Raw genomic sequence first — 15101 nt, forward strand, 5'->3', positions numbered from 1 at the left:
GGTAGGAGTGGGTAGGTCAAGAGTCCCCACGGAATTCGCACAACTGTAGGTGCTAACTGCGCGCTCCAATGCTGAGGCTACAGACTGCGAGTAAATGTTTAGACGCAGCTAGGGAATGTTCTCTCATATTGATCATTGCAGCTTTAAGTAACATGTCCATACCAACTCTCATTTCCATATAGACAGCTTAAACCAAGAGCTAAGGGTCATTAAATGCACCAAAGATAAAGTGGGCGAACATAGAACAGTCCCGGTTCATGTCAGTATTGATTCCACAAAATTTTGCCAAAACACAACCTCTCTGGATGTGGGTTAGTCACCAGCTCTAACGGAACCAGTTTCTAGCAAGTTCTAACATGATATGGCCTGATACCACGCACAAGGCATCATTACAGCAATACTTGACTGGCATAATCAAGCTGCCCCACTAAACCATTGAGCGGAAGAAATAGGAGTGATATTTGTAAAAAGCAGAGTCAACTAGACAACAGCCTGCTGTACCCCTGTGTTTCTTTTAAACAGAGGGAAAGGGAACTTGAGGAATGCACAAGGCACATTTTCAAGTGAGGACCTGACTAACCCATGATATCCCAGTGGGGGTTGAGTAACATTTTACAAGATTGTTGTAGAATACACAAGGCCAGGCACGGTGCTAGAGTAAATTGAGAGTCATTTCACTTCATCAACGGACACCACACAAATTTGAACAAGTGAATAGAAAGCTACAAATGGTTTTGAGTATGTTTGATTGCTGCCACAGGCAGGTGGCCTATTACATGGGTGGTTACAAAGATGCCTAAGAAATCGACATAATCTCTGAAATGAGCCCCCTCTTCCCGCTTGTTTTTGTTTCTGTCTCCCTTAATCCAGCTTAGCAGGTAGTTCCAGACTTGACAGGTAAACAATAATAGGTAGATACACGGGTGATGTGAGTACAAATCCATGTGACCAACTACAAGTGTAAATAGTTTTCAACACATTTCGGTCCTGAAAAATCGCACGTAGAATAGAAATTGAGAGAGAAACATGTTGACCTTCATTCACCAATAGGGACACTGTAACCAAGATATTAAGCTTTGGGGAGCACCCTAATTTTTGTTTTTATTTAGGGCAGGAGACTCAAGAATAAGGTTTGATCTCATAGGTACTCCCAGTCCTATTTTAAATCACTTAATCACCATACACATCTACACACTTCTGGCCCCTCACCCCCACTTCACCAAACAGCAATTGGAAAAAGATCTCAGAGAAAGTGCCCCTATTATAGGGAGCCTGTTGGTTATTGCACCTCCGACCCAACGAGGAGCAGCCCAGATGATGAAGCATGATACCTGAAAGGGTGTGTGAGGGCATTAAAATCCAATATATGGACTCCCAACTTTGAACCCTCAAGGTCAAGTTGGTAGTGTTTCTCTGACTCTGATATTTAACCACTTAGGAACAGCATAATCCTTATTTTTGACTTTGACTTTTGGGCGATTTATCCTGGACCTTCCACTCTTGTATGAGAGGAAAAAGCCCCCCAGTCCCCCATTTGTATACAGCCTTCCATTTAGGGCAGATGACTGACACAAATTCAAGGAGACCCACCCCTTCCACAAAAGAAAAAGGGAGAAGGTCCTGCGCTAACATTTGAGCCAGCTTCGCATTCTACAAACATTCCGTTGGGTGGTTGCATTCATACTGCCCCTCCGACCAAAGCATGCTGTCAATGGTAGGCTGGAATATTTTCCTTTGTGGTGCAGCGGCCTTCTTGAACCCAGTTAGGCTCAACGACATACTTTTATTCATTACAGTACTCAGTTGCCTTGGTGTCTCAGTCTGACTCTGAGTATGACTCTTCTTACTACGGTGCCACTGAGATGTTGCTGAGGATTTGGGCGGTACCACTACACTGCTGGGGACAGGGCTAAAAATGTCTCCCTCTTGTTCACCTTCCTCCGCGATCATATCTCTTCTTCTTCTTCATCCCCACCAAGATCTATGGGTGCAGTTTTACTTGTTTATAAGCGCAGTAGGTGAGCCTCCCACTGGATGATGTGGTGTTTTTTTAGATGACTTGTTTGGCCTCCGGTACCATAGTTTGCACAAAGCGTATCCCGCCTAACAGCATGTCGACAAATTGAGCATATAGCAATGTTCTCCTCCGTACTGCTAACCGAAAACAAGTCCCAAACTGGGGAGGTGTACTTTCTGGTGCTGCTGGAGGTGCCACTTTCAATGCCAGATGAACTGGAGGGTGGGCGTGGAATTTGACTCTGTGCACTTATAGGACCACTACCTACTGAGGTGGTGGTTGAGTTTGATGTAGGTCCCTGCCGGGCCTAAGCAAATGCAAATATGGGAGCTGGAGGTGGTGTTAACTGTCTTGGTAGTATACGTGCTACATACCTCTTAACAATTTTGGACGGGGTAATAATATTGGTCTCCATCTCCTCTGGGACAGGGGTGATGTTCATGATGACTGGCTTGTCATCATCATCATCTCCCTCTTCTACATCTACCTCCATAACTCTAAGGCTTTCTGGAACCTTCATTTTCACTAGCCTTGTCTTGTGGCGTGCATCACTCTCAGACTAAGCTGGTGGATTCCAAGTGGCATCTAGATCATCAGAAGCGGGGCTTGAAGTAGAAGTTGATGGACTAACCCTCCTTTACCTTAATGGGGATCTGGAAGACAATGGATCTTCTGAAAGAGTGGCTTGCTCCTCTTTGTCTGCAGGAAGCTTGATTTCCTGAACTGCCATTACTTCAGGAGGAACAACTACTATTGTGGGCTATTGTTGCGGCTGTTGTTGTGACTGTTGTTGCGGCTGTTGTTGGCCACTTATCTGCTGATTTTCAGCCTGCGTTGATTGAGTACTACTTTGCAATAATGACATTGCTGCTGCAGGCGTAATTTTTTGTTTCCCAAAAAACATTGTGGGAGGCACGCCTGTCTTGGTAAGTGCCACTTCCTTCGTCTGTTACTTCTTCTCACTGGCAACTTTCTTGGTACAGGAGTAGCTGGTAAACTTTTGAGGGGCCATCTTCTTCAGATGTCAGCAGTGATGTTGTGTGCAGCAGGACTTCTGTCTGGCAGTAAAACGGGTGAAAGTGACACCTCCTCCTCTGTCTTTTTGTGCACCTAAAAGCAAAGAAGCCAGGAGAAGAACATCAGTGAAATGTTGCATTTCTTGTTGTGGTTCAATTACTACTGGTACAAACAAACAAATACAATATATAACTTAGTGTGTGGTGGTCACACTTGTTAGTGTTATAATATTACATTGTATTAACTCAGTTTAAGTGATAAAATAAAAAAATAACAGTGTAGCCATTTGTGAGACTATGACAACAAGGGCTTTCATGGTATACTGTGTACACTTAGAAAGGATAGGAAAGAAGAACAAAAACAAAAATACAAATGTAGTGGAAGTGGAATGTGTTTGTTTGGCTTTAAATTATTTGCTCATCAATTCATTCAGGGAGCTGCAGCTGGCAAAGGGGATGGATGGAAGCAGTAAGACAAGAGGAACATAGGAAAGCCATGCAGGTATATATGGCAAAGCAGCACACTACTAAAGTGGGAGCTGGTGAAGAAGTGCTTCTGCCGTGAAGATGCGAAGTGTCCAAAGAGATCCAAGCCTGGACTGAAGATGAGAAGAACCTGGAAGCAGAGGGGACAGAGTATGGGTCACTAGCCAGTGACCAGGAAGGTGATGGACAGATGCCCACCGATGTCGGGTGTTTTCAGGTGAAAGAGGTGAAGCTTGACTCTTCAGCCATGAGGACCAGGAGGCGTCGAGGACAACCAGGAGCTGGATTCAAGATGTCCCATGAAGGATGTCGAATGCTGCAGTGTTGGTGCCCGGATTGGACACAACAAGCCTTGGCAACAGCAACCCACGCAGAAAAGAGAAAGATGCTTCGGTGCAGACCAGCAAGGTCTTTGGGACTCACCACTTAGTGGGGAGTCAGGGCACATCTGGAGCAACCAGACAAGCCCAAGGAAATTCAAAGTCACCCCCTCAGGGACACACCAGTCAACGGGCCAGGGATCGTGAAGGGATCTTGAGATGAAACTCAACATGGCGGCCCAGGGGTCACTCGGATAGACCAGGCTGACACTCTTCGGTGGATTCAGTGCTCGCAGTGGGGCTACAAGTCAGCCCAAGCATGACTTCAGGAGACGTCGAGAAGTCAATGCACTTGCAAAAGTGCACCTTGACCAGGAGTCCCGGTTCCATGCTACTCACGAGGGCTTCGGGTCTCTGCTTTCCTGGGGACTCGGGTTGGCCTCTGAGATGCCTGGAAATCCTCTTCCTGGGCTGCAAATACTTCGGAGTCTGGCAGAGCTTCGATAATGCAGACCGGCAAATTGCTTCGTTGGTGCCTGCCAAACAGGGGAGACACTCCTTGACCCCAAAGGAGATTTCTTCAGTCCTCTGGTTTTTAGCATCCTCAGTGCTGTGAGATGGGCTGTGGTCATTGTTCAATTGAATTGAGTTTGCAGAAATGTGACATGTAAGCAAGTTTCTTCAAAGAGTCTCTTGTATTTCTCTGCCGAGTACCTTCTGGTCTGACATTGATGAGCTTTTTTATGCCTGCCGAGGCGGTAGCCTATTTCTGACAGGGACGAGTTTTGGCTCGTAAACAAAAGGAGGATACCTATAGTCACGTTCCACTTCTTCTCGGGGGACTGTTAGACGGAACAATTTTTCCTGTACTTTAACTATTCTCCATCCAATGTTTGGCTAGAGGGAAATGTATTTAGGGCGAGTCAGGAAGATGGAGCAGGAGTCTGAGGAGTGGGCAGTAAAATGCACAGAGGTGAGACTCCAATAGGGAAATAAAGAGAGAAGACGTTGGTGATGGATTCATTTGTTGTGATTTGATTTGAAGCAGAAAAAGACAGATACACACAAATAAAGTAAGGTAGAAAGTAACAATTTGAAAGCCTAGTTGTCAGGGAAGAGGAGCTTGTCCTCAAACTCTGGTGGTTCGGACAGAAGTAGGTCATGTAACCCACTACTTATGTCATCAAAGTCACTCTCCTCTTCCTGCTGTGATTCACGTATTTTGTAGTCCGGTGGTATAAAGTGCTGATTTATTTTTATCATGGTTAACCTCTCCACGCTTTTGGGAGAGAGACTGGTCCTTTTCACCATTACAATGGCACCAGCAGCACTGAAAACTCGCTCAGAAGAGACACTTGCGACAGGGGAAGCCAGATACTTTATCACCAGCCTGCTGAGCACTGTCCATTGGCTTCTTTTCCCATACCAATACACCAATGGATTTCCATCCATGAAGACCTCTGTTGGGCCATCCAGATATGCCTGGACCATCTGCTCAATGCTCAGGGGTGTTCCGATGTGCTCGGCCTCTTTTACCTATGAACCAGCTCCGGACTTACCATACCCCTGCCGTAGAAACCAATCATGTGCCGATCGTATTGTGGATGATCCTGCTCTTGCTGTTGATGTTATTGGTAGTGTTGGTGTCAGTGACTGCTGGGAGGCAAACAACTGCCCTCGGGCTCTGAAGTAGAACTTGACTCTGGAATCTGCCCTGGGGTACTTGTTCTGGGCTAGGGCGGGGGCCTCTAATTACCAGCCGTTCGTTTTCAAAGTCAATGGCTTGCTCAGCTATCAAAGTTTTGTACTTGGCAACATCCACTTCTGCAAAAGGAATTACTGGCTTACTGTGCAGAAATGCGTTGTACCGTGGATCCAAAATTGAGGCAGTAATTAAATGTGGATGTGACACTATGTTTTTTTGAATCCTTGTATTTTCAGATAAGCGAACGGCTAAGGATTCCGCCAAATAATGTGCATCTTGTTTGTCATCCACACCTGCATACGTTTCAGACACCTCCTTCAGCTGTTGCTCTAGCATGTGCAAGAATGGGATAGCTTGGCCCATAGTACAGTCCTCCCTGCTGACCTCAAAAGGAAGTAGCATCTCCGTCAGGCATTTAACGAGATCCCATTGACCCATCTCAAAGGTCATGCCTCTCACAGTAGGATCCCCTAATCTTTGCATGGCATAAGCATTGAGTGGTATGTTCCTCTCAAACAGACGATCAAGCATGTAATAAGTTGAATTCCAACATGTTGGCACCTCCTGGAAGAGTGCTTAGACTGGCATTTTATGCTCACGTTGAATGACCCTCAGCTGCTTCCGGGCTTTAAAAGAATGGCTGAAATGTGTGCATATTCTTCTGCAGGTCACCAGTAAGTTGTTGACTTTGTATTCATTTTTCAGAAAATCTTGACCGACAATGCTAATGCAGTGTGCCAAACACGGGACCCTGAAATAGCCACCATCTTTCATGGCCCTAACTACATTACTGCCATTGTCTGTGGCAACAAAACCAATGTTAAGCCCTCTTGGGCACAGCCACTCAAAGACTTTGCTGTTAAACTCATCCAAAACGTTTGCAGCAGTATGAGATTTTTCCATGGCAAACATGGCTACAGTTGCATGTTTGCGAGTGGCATCAAAAATCTCAGCAGCGTCAACTCCAGCAGATATCTGTTCTTTAACCCCCACGAAAGAGATCCAGTGTGCAGTTATACACATGTAATCAGTGGCTTGGCAACTGGTCCACATGTCTGTTTTCAGGTGGATACTATAAACAGCCCTCTGCTTCAAGGTGTTTCCAAGCAATTCCAGCACGTTGTGATGTAGTGCTGGAACAACAACTCTGGCAAAATAGTAGCGGCTGGGAACCTGCCATTTTGGGCAGATCGCTGTCACAAATTCCAGAAAACCCACCCCTTCAACAAAAGAAAAACTGAGAAGGTCCAGTGCTAACATTTTAGCCAGCTTCGCATTGTACAACTGTGCTATTGGGTGGTTGCATTCGTACTGCCCATCCACCGGCCTAAACATGCTGAAAATGGTGGGCTGCATGGTTTTCCTTCCTCTTAGGCTCAACAACACACTTTTTTTCATTGCGGTACTCGTTGCTGTCCCAGGCTGACTCTTACTCTTGTGTCACTGAGATGTTGCTGAAGATGTGGTCGACAATAGCACTGCACTGCTGGGGACAGGGCTACTTTGTGTAGCACTACCAGACAGAATGTCTCCCTGTCCTGCCTCTCCAACCGTGATCGTATCTTCTTCTTCCACTCGTTTATCCCCACCAACACCCATGGTTGCAATTTTTATGCCACGAAGGTGGTCCTCCCAGTTGATCAAGTGGTGTTTTTTCAGATGGTTTATTTGGCCTCCGGTACCATAGTTTGTACCTAACTTACCCCGACTAACAGGTATTAGAAATTGAGCATATAGCAATGTTCTCCTCCTTTTCACTAACCGTAAAGAAGTCCCAAACTGGGAAGCTTAACTTTTGCCTCCTGCTGGAGGTGCCACATCCAATGCCGGATGAACTGGAGGGTGTGCGTTGAATTTAACTCTGTGCTGTACCACTACATACTTCTACTGAGGTGATGGTTGTGCTGGATGTAGGTCGCTGACAGGCCTTTGCTAATGCAAATATGGAAGCTGTAGGTCGTGTTGGTGTTACCTGTGTTGGAGGTATGTGTGCTACATCCCTCGCAGTGATTTTGGATAGGGTAAAAATGTTGGTCTCCATCTCCTCGGGGCCGGGAGTGATGTTCGTGATGACTGGCTCATTGTCATCATCATCATCCTGCTGTTCTACATCAACCTTCATAAGTTTAAGGCTTTCTGGAACCTTCCTTTTCCCTAGCCTGGTCTTGGGACGTGTCTTCCTCTCAGATTCAGTTTGTGGCTTCCAAGTGACATCTAGATCATCAGAAGGGGGGCTAGTCGAATAACCTGGACCAACCCTCCTTTTCCTTGGTGGGGATTTGGAAGACAATGGAACTTCTGAATGAGTGGCTTCCTCTTCTTCCTCTGCATGAGGCTCAATTTCCTGAACTGCTCCTAAGTCGGGAGGAACAACAACAACTATCGTGGGCGGTGGTTGCGGCTGTTGTTGGTGAGCACTTATCTTCTGTGTTTCCTCCTGCGTTGATGGGGTACTACTTTGAGATAGCGATAAGTTTAACTCAGGCTCAGCATCACTGCTTTCCACCATTAGGCTGGCTACCTATTCCACACTCATGTGCTTGGGCCTCGGTTGGTGGGTTGGTGCCACTGATGCGGAGGTGCTGGCCCCAGCTTTCCCCCCGGACACTGCTGCAGCAGGCGTCATTTTGGGTTTCCCAAAAAATGTTTTGGGCGGCACACCAGACTTAACTGTCACTTCCTTCTTCATTTCCTTCTTTTCAATAGCACCTTTCTTGGTGCTGCAGGACCTGCTACCTGCTTTCTTTGGGCCCATCTTATTCTGATGTCAGCGGCACTCAGTTGCACATGTTGCAGAGGCATCTGGTGAGGTCACTCACATGTCACGTCGTGTACAGCAGCAGGACATCTGTCTGGCAGCACAACGGGCGATGATGACACACCTACTCCTCGGTCTTTTGTATACCTAAACGCAAAAAAAACAGAAGAACCTCAGTCAAAAGATAGTACAATCAAACTAATATTATATATAACTTCTTAGTGTGTAGTGGTCGTCACAATTATTACATTTTAGTAACTCAGTGATCAACAGTGTAGCAATTTATGAGACTTTGACAACAAGGCCAGGGCTTTCCTGGTGTACTGTACTGTGCACACTCAGGAAGAATAAGAATAGCAAAGAACAAAAACCAAAATGTAGTGGAGCCTGTGTTTGTCCTACATTTGTGCATCACGTGGGATGGATGCAGCATCAGGGAGCTGCAGCTGGCAATGGGGCCGGATTTGGAAGCAGACAAGTGGAACAATGGAAAGACACGCAGGTCTATGTGTCAAAAGCAGCACACTATTAACTACCACCACAAAATGGACCACAGCCAAATGGTCAGGCCAGCCACAATAACAAGAAAGTGAAGACAAAGAAATGACAGGACCAGGAAGATGGAGAGACTCTGGGGAACTTCCTTCCTCTTCTAAAACAAATTGTAAAAAAATAAAAAAATGACTCCAAATATGCAAAATGAACTAAATCATCGTTTTCGAGAATGTTTTATGCTGCTCGCGAGATATTTTTTGCCAGATTGCAAATTCTGCGTGTTCAGCATCGCGATCTTTACAAAAAGTCATTATCGCGTTCGTGAACACGCATATTGAGCGCGCAAAGAAGACAAAAGGTGTAAGTCCACGTTGTCGCGCTGTGTGGTGTTGCCAAAACTGCGCGAGATGAACACCTAGGGTCAACTACTGGCTGAAAAGGCCTATTTATTTACCACACCCCAAAAAACACATTATTCAATTCAATCCAATGCCATCAATGGCAACTGACAACACAAACAGTATTTAGGCACCCATGATGAAATGACTACCTCTGGGCCTTCTGGTAGACTAGGCCGCAAGCTTGGGACTGACGCCTATGGCAAAAGCAAGCACACTGCCTAACTCCACAAAATGGCTGCCACCCACATGGCCAGGCCACCCACAGAAAGTGAAGACACTAGACAATGAATGCAGGTCTATGCCAAAGCAGTGGAAACAGCCTGGATGGCTCCACAAAATGGCCGCTAGCCACCCACAACAAAAATAAATGTAAGACAGACAATGCAATCCTATGGCAAAAGCACACTGCCTGCCTTCACAAAATGGCCGCCACCCACATGGTCAGGCCACCGACAATAACAATAAAATTAAGACAAAGGACAGGACCAGAAAGTTACAGACTCTGGGAAACTTCCTTCCTCTTTAACAAAATTGTAAAAAAAAAAAAAAATGAAAGCTGCTCACAAGATATTCTTTGCCAGATTGCAAATTCTACGTGTTTGGCATCGCGATCTTTACAAAAAGTCATTATCGCTTTCGCGAACACATTGAGCGCGCGAAGAAGACAAAAAGTGTAAATGTGTGTTGTCACGCTGTGCGGGGTTGCCAAAACTGCGCGAGATAAACACATAGGGTTATCTACTGTCTGAAAAGGCCTATTTATATAACAGACACCAAAAAACTGAGATACCACCCCAAAAAACACATTTTGCAATTCAATCCAATGCCAACCATGCCATAAATGATGTTAAAATTCAACAGACAACACACTAACAGTTTTTATGCACCCATGATGACTACCTCTGGGCCTACTGACAGAGTAGGCCACAAGCTTCGAAGCCTATGGCAAAAGCAAGCATACTGTCTTGCTCCACAAAATGGCCGCCACCCACATGGCCAGGCCACTCACAATAACAAGAAAATGAAGACAGACAATAAATACAGGCCTATGGCAAAAGCACACTGCCTGGATGGCTCCACAAAATGGCCGCTAGCCACCCACAAAAAAAAGTAATGGAAGACAGACAATACAAGCCTATGGCAAAAGCACACTGCCTGCCTTCACAAAATGGCCTCCACCCACATGGCCAGGCCACAACAACAAGCATAAGCCAAGGGGAACAAAGAAAAGACATGCAGGCCTCTATGGAAAAAGCAGCACACTACTAAACTACCACCACAAAATGGCCCAAGCCACATGGTCACTCACAGACACAACAGGCCATGGAAAACAGTGTACTCAAGCAGGCCTATATATGACCAGACAAAGGAGGCCTGCTAAACAACACAGCTTTAATACAAAAATGCAAAAACAAAAATTAACAGGGCTATGAAAGTGTGAAACGTTACACAGCACGCACACAAACACATCCAACAAAGGTATTTAATTATTAACACACACACCCAAAAAGTGAAATACACCCCAAAAACCACATTTAGAAATGCAATCCAATGCCATCCATGCTCTACATGATGTTTAATTCAACAGATACCACAGAAACATGCACCCATGGTTACTTCTGGGCCTACTGGCTGAAACTACAAAGAAAATCAACTAGGCCCCTTCTGAAACTACAGGCCACCCACAACAAGAAATTTTAAAAACGATGAAACTGACAAAAAAAGTAGGTACAAGCCCCTATCAAACAAACAAGTACACCAATTCCCCAACTTACTTGTAAAATCTCAATTACAAAAGTCCTCAAATCAAATCAAATGATATATGATGCAGCAGACAGACACAAAAAGTGATCCTTCCAGCTCCAAAATCCAAATGAAAGTGAACAGCACATGGACAAAGCACTGGGAGGAGCCTGCTGGACAGGAACAGGAAGTTGGAGACTCAGGGGCACTTCCTTCTTCTTGAAAAAAAAAGAGTAAAAAAATAAAAAGGACTCCTTGCACAAAAACTACAGCCAAACCACAATCTGAGGAGTTTTTTTGAGCAAAATGATAATTTTCGAGAAGGTTTTATGATGCTCGAGCGATATTCTTCGTCAGATTGTAGTTTTTGCGTGTTCGGGATCGCGATCTTACCAAGACTGCCGCCGGAAGTCAGCTCGCGCGTCCGAATGACGTGTTCATGATCGCACACTCTCGCGGGATCGGGTGGCCATATTACAAATCTCGTGGCGCACGGGAACAGATCAAAAATTGAGTCGGCGAACTCAGAATCACGGTACCGCGTGAACGAGAATGCATATTGAGCGTGCGAAGAAGGAAAACAGCTACGCTACGTTGCAGATTGCGTAGTATTCGGTAACTAAGCGTTCTACGTGAATCGCGAAATTACCAAAACTATGCAAACTCCGCAAACGGAGCGTAGTTCACCGCCAAGGGTTACAAAAGAGGTACAGAAAAAGGGAACAGGGGTGCAGATTGAGGCAAGAGAGGTGCAGAAAGAGGTAAGAGGCGTGCAGAAAGAGGCAAGACAGGTATAGAAATTTTGCAAGAGAGGTACAGAAAGAAGCAAGAGCAGTGCAAAAATACCAACAGAGGTGCAGAAAGAGGCAAGTGAGGTACAGAAGGAGGCAAGAGAACTGCCGGAAGAGGCAAAAGAGTTGCAGAAATAGACAAAAAGGGTGCAGAAAAAGGGAACAGGTGGGCAGACTGAGGCAAGAGAGGTGCAGAAAGAGGGAAGAAGGTTGCAGAAAGAGGCAAGAGGGATATAGAAATTTGGGACAGAGGTGCAGAAAGAAGCTAGAGCCGTGCAGAAACAACCAACAGAGGTGCAGAAAGAGGCAAGAGGGTACAGAAAGAGACAAGTGCAGTGCAGAATGAAGTAAAAGAGGTGCAAAAAGAGGCCAGAGAACTGCAGAAAAAGGTGATAGATGTGCAGAATGAGGCAGGAGAGGTTCACAAAGATGCAAAAGGGATACAGGAAGAGGCAAGAGGGGTGCAGAAAGAAGCAAGAGAAGTCCAGAAAGAAGTAAGAGAGGTGCTGAAAGAGTCAAGGCAAGTGCAGAAGCAGACCAGAAACGTACAGAAATGGGGAACAGGGGTGCAGGAAGAGGCAAGGGGATACATAAATTTACAAGAAAGGTGCAGAAAGAAGCAAGAGAAGTGGACAAAAAAGTAAGAGGAGTGCAGAAATAGGCAAGAGGGATGCAGAAATTTGCAAAAGTGGTGCAGTGCAAAAAGAACCAACAGAGGTGCAAAAAGAGGCTTATGACATATTGATCCATGCAGTACCATTTGCTTCTCTAGAATCTTAAGGTTCACGACTGGTGTGCTTGCTGCAGGGAGTGGAGAGGTACGCTGTGTGGGAACATATGCGCTATGAAAACCGGTCTGTCTTTAGGCCCCTCTGTCCCATGATGTGAGCCTTGTAAACCACTGCAGAAGCCTGACTTGCGGTACTGTCACTTGCTAAGCATCTACATGCATTGTACCAAAGAGCTCGGGGACAAGATGGCATGACTTCACAAATGTTTAGATTTAGGGACAAAACAAGCAAGAGAATTAGAAATAAAAATATATATAATGGGAATAAAACAGGAACATATAGAAAAGGCAAGGGGTTGTGAGGAGGCTGACAGTTGGAGTGCTCTAAAAAAGGCAAGTAAAGTAGAAAACAGAGAAGATGCACACATAGAAAATGGGAAAAGATGGGCAGAGGGGCAGGAGGGGAACAGAGACAGAGTGTCAACTGTCACAAAAGGCAGGCAGAAAAGATTAAAATATATAGAAAATTAGAAAAGACAGACAGAAACAAAGATAACAAGGGAAACACACAGATAAAAAAATTAAAATCACAACAAAGAGACAGTTACAGTGAGCTATGGCTAAAGCAGAGGCAGGCAGATAGAAAAAAAAGGAAAAGGATGGACGAATATTCAGACTGACAGGTGCCACGCAGCAAAGAGACACAGGAAGGTAGATAAAAGGCGGAGAAAAGCTAGCTATGGAAAAATTAAAAGCAAACAGAGAATGGCAACAAGGGAGGCAGACGGTTAAAGAAGGGATACACACAAGCAAACCAAGAGGGGAACATGAAGAAAGGCAGGATAAGGGACAGATACAACAATATAAAAAAAACAGGCAGTTACAAAAAGCCAAAAAATAGGTTTACCAGGCAGACAGACGAATAAAAAAATGATGAAAGACAGATTGAAAAGTAAAACAACCATTAAGCAGTAGGAAAGAGAATGGGCAAATGGCACAGACACATAAGGGTAAAAAAGAAATTCGGCAAAAGACAAATGGAATGACAAGCGGATGGGAACTCAGACAGAAAATGGCAACCACACATTCAGGCAGCCATGCACAGCTTGAACTTAGGAGAGTCGGACAGAAAGAGAGAAAACAAGTAAAGCAGATAGAAAATTTTGAAAAGACAAGCGCTACTGATGTGCAGCGGATGATAAAAGGGGGAAAGGTAGATCGGTTGAAAGACTTAAAAAGCAGAAGACAGGCTTCTAGATAGAGGGGAGGGCAAATAGTAAAATACATAGATTGGAAAACATTTGCAGCTAGTGGATCACAGAAGGACAGATACTAGTATAAAAGGGAAATAGAGTGAAACCAGACTGAGATGATAACAGAAAGACTGGTGAGAAGCGAATAACAAAAAACACTCTTAGAAATAAAGAAAAAGACAGGCAGAAAGACAAACAACTGAAAGTTAGAAGAAACACAAGTACATTTTGCAAAGAATGAACGAGTTGTGTAAAACACCAAGTGCACACCCTACTCCCAATTCACTATGGAGGCAGAAATTTAGACAAAACTTTATCGAAAATAAATAGAATGCAGCAGTTCCTAATGTGCGTAATATCTATATAGTTACACATATATGTAGCCCATGGTTTCTTCAAAATGATTGACAATCTTAGCATACAAAGGGTTCAATGGAACTGTATGGTATAATAATAGATGTAATGTCCCTCCGAGCAGCTGCTAGTGTGCGGCGTGAGATGATGAGCCTCTATTGCAGGTGTATTGCCATGTGACACGTATCACGCGTGAGCTTAGGTGAGATCGAAACTACAGCGAGTACATACGTGAGGATTGGGGTACGCCTGGGGTAAGGTGCGGACATACGTGGGTGGGGGGTTTGCCTGGGGTACGGTGCAAACATACGCGGGTGGGGGGTATGCCTGGGGTACGGTGCGGACATACGTGGGTGGGGTGTACACCTGGGGTACGGTCCGTACATACGGGGGTGGGGGGTATGGTCCGTACATATGCAATGTTGGGATACGCACCGTACATGATGACATGTACGATGTGGGTGATGGCGTATACGTCGCGTAGCGGGCCCCCTTTTCCTCGTGCATCGCAGCGTACTTAGCTTTTCCGGGACTTTTTGGCTCCCATAAAAATATAGCCGTGCGGAGTGCTGTAGGTACGAATCGTACTTGCTGGTCCGTAAAACGCTGCCTGACTCCGTGGGGACGTCGCGTACGCGCTGTCCAGGATCGGAATTGTATGTATTTTTTAGCCGTACGGTGTTTTTTACGATTCGTACGGAAATGGTATTTCTGTACGAATCGTACTTGCTGGTTTGTACGGTGGAATTCCCGGGGGCGAGTCGTACGGAGAAAACGCTCCGTACGACCATTTGTACCCGGGTTTTACAGGATCGGAATCGGCACCCTACTATTAACATTTTTAATGTATTGAGCCAAAAAGGGGCATTCTATATATAATAAATGCCCTTTAAGTCTTAGTGTGTGACATAAATTATTATTTTTTTAAAAAGAAGAAAAGAGGAGGCAACCCGGGTTCCAGATGAAGAGCAGTATAAATACATATATATATAACTCATGCTTCCGCAATGCACTGCCGATGATGTCACATAT

This window comes from Triturus cristatus, chromosome 4_1 (assembly GCF_964204655.1).
Source record: "Triturus cristatus chromosome 4_1, aTriCri1.1, whole genome shotgun sequence".
NCBI classification, from domain to species: Eukaryota; Metazoa; Chordata; class Amphibia; order Caudata; family Salamandridae; genus Triturus; species Triturus cristatus.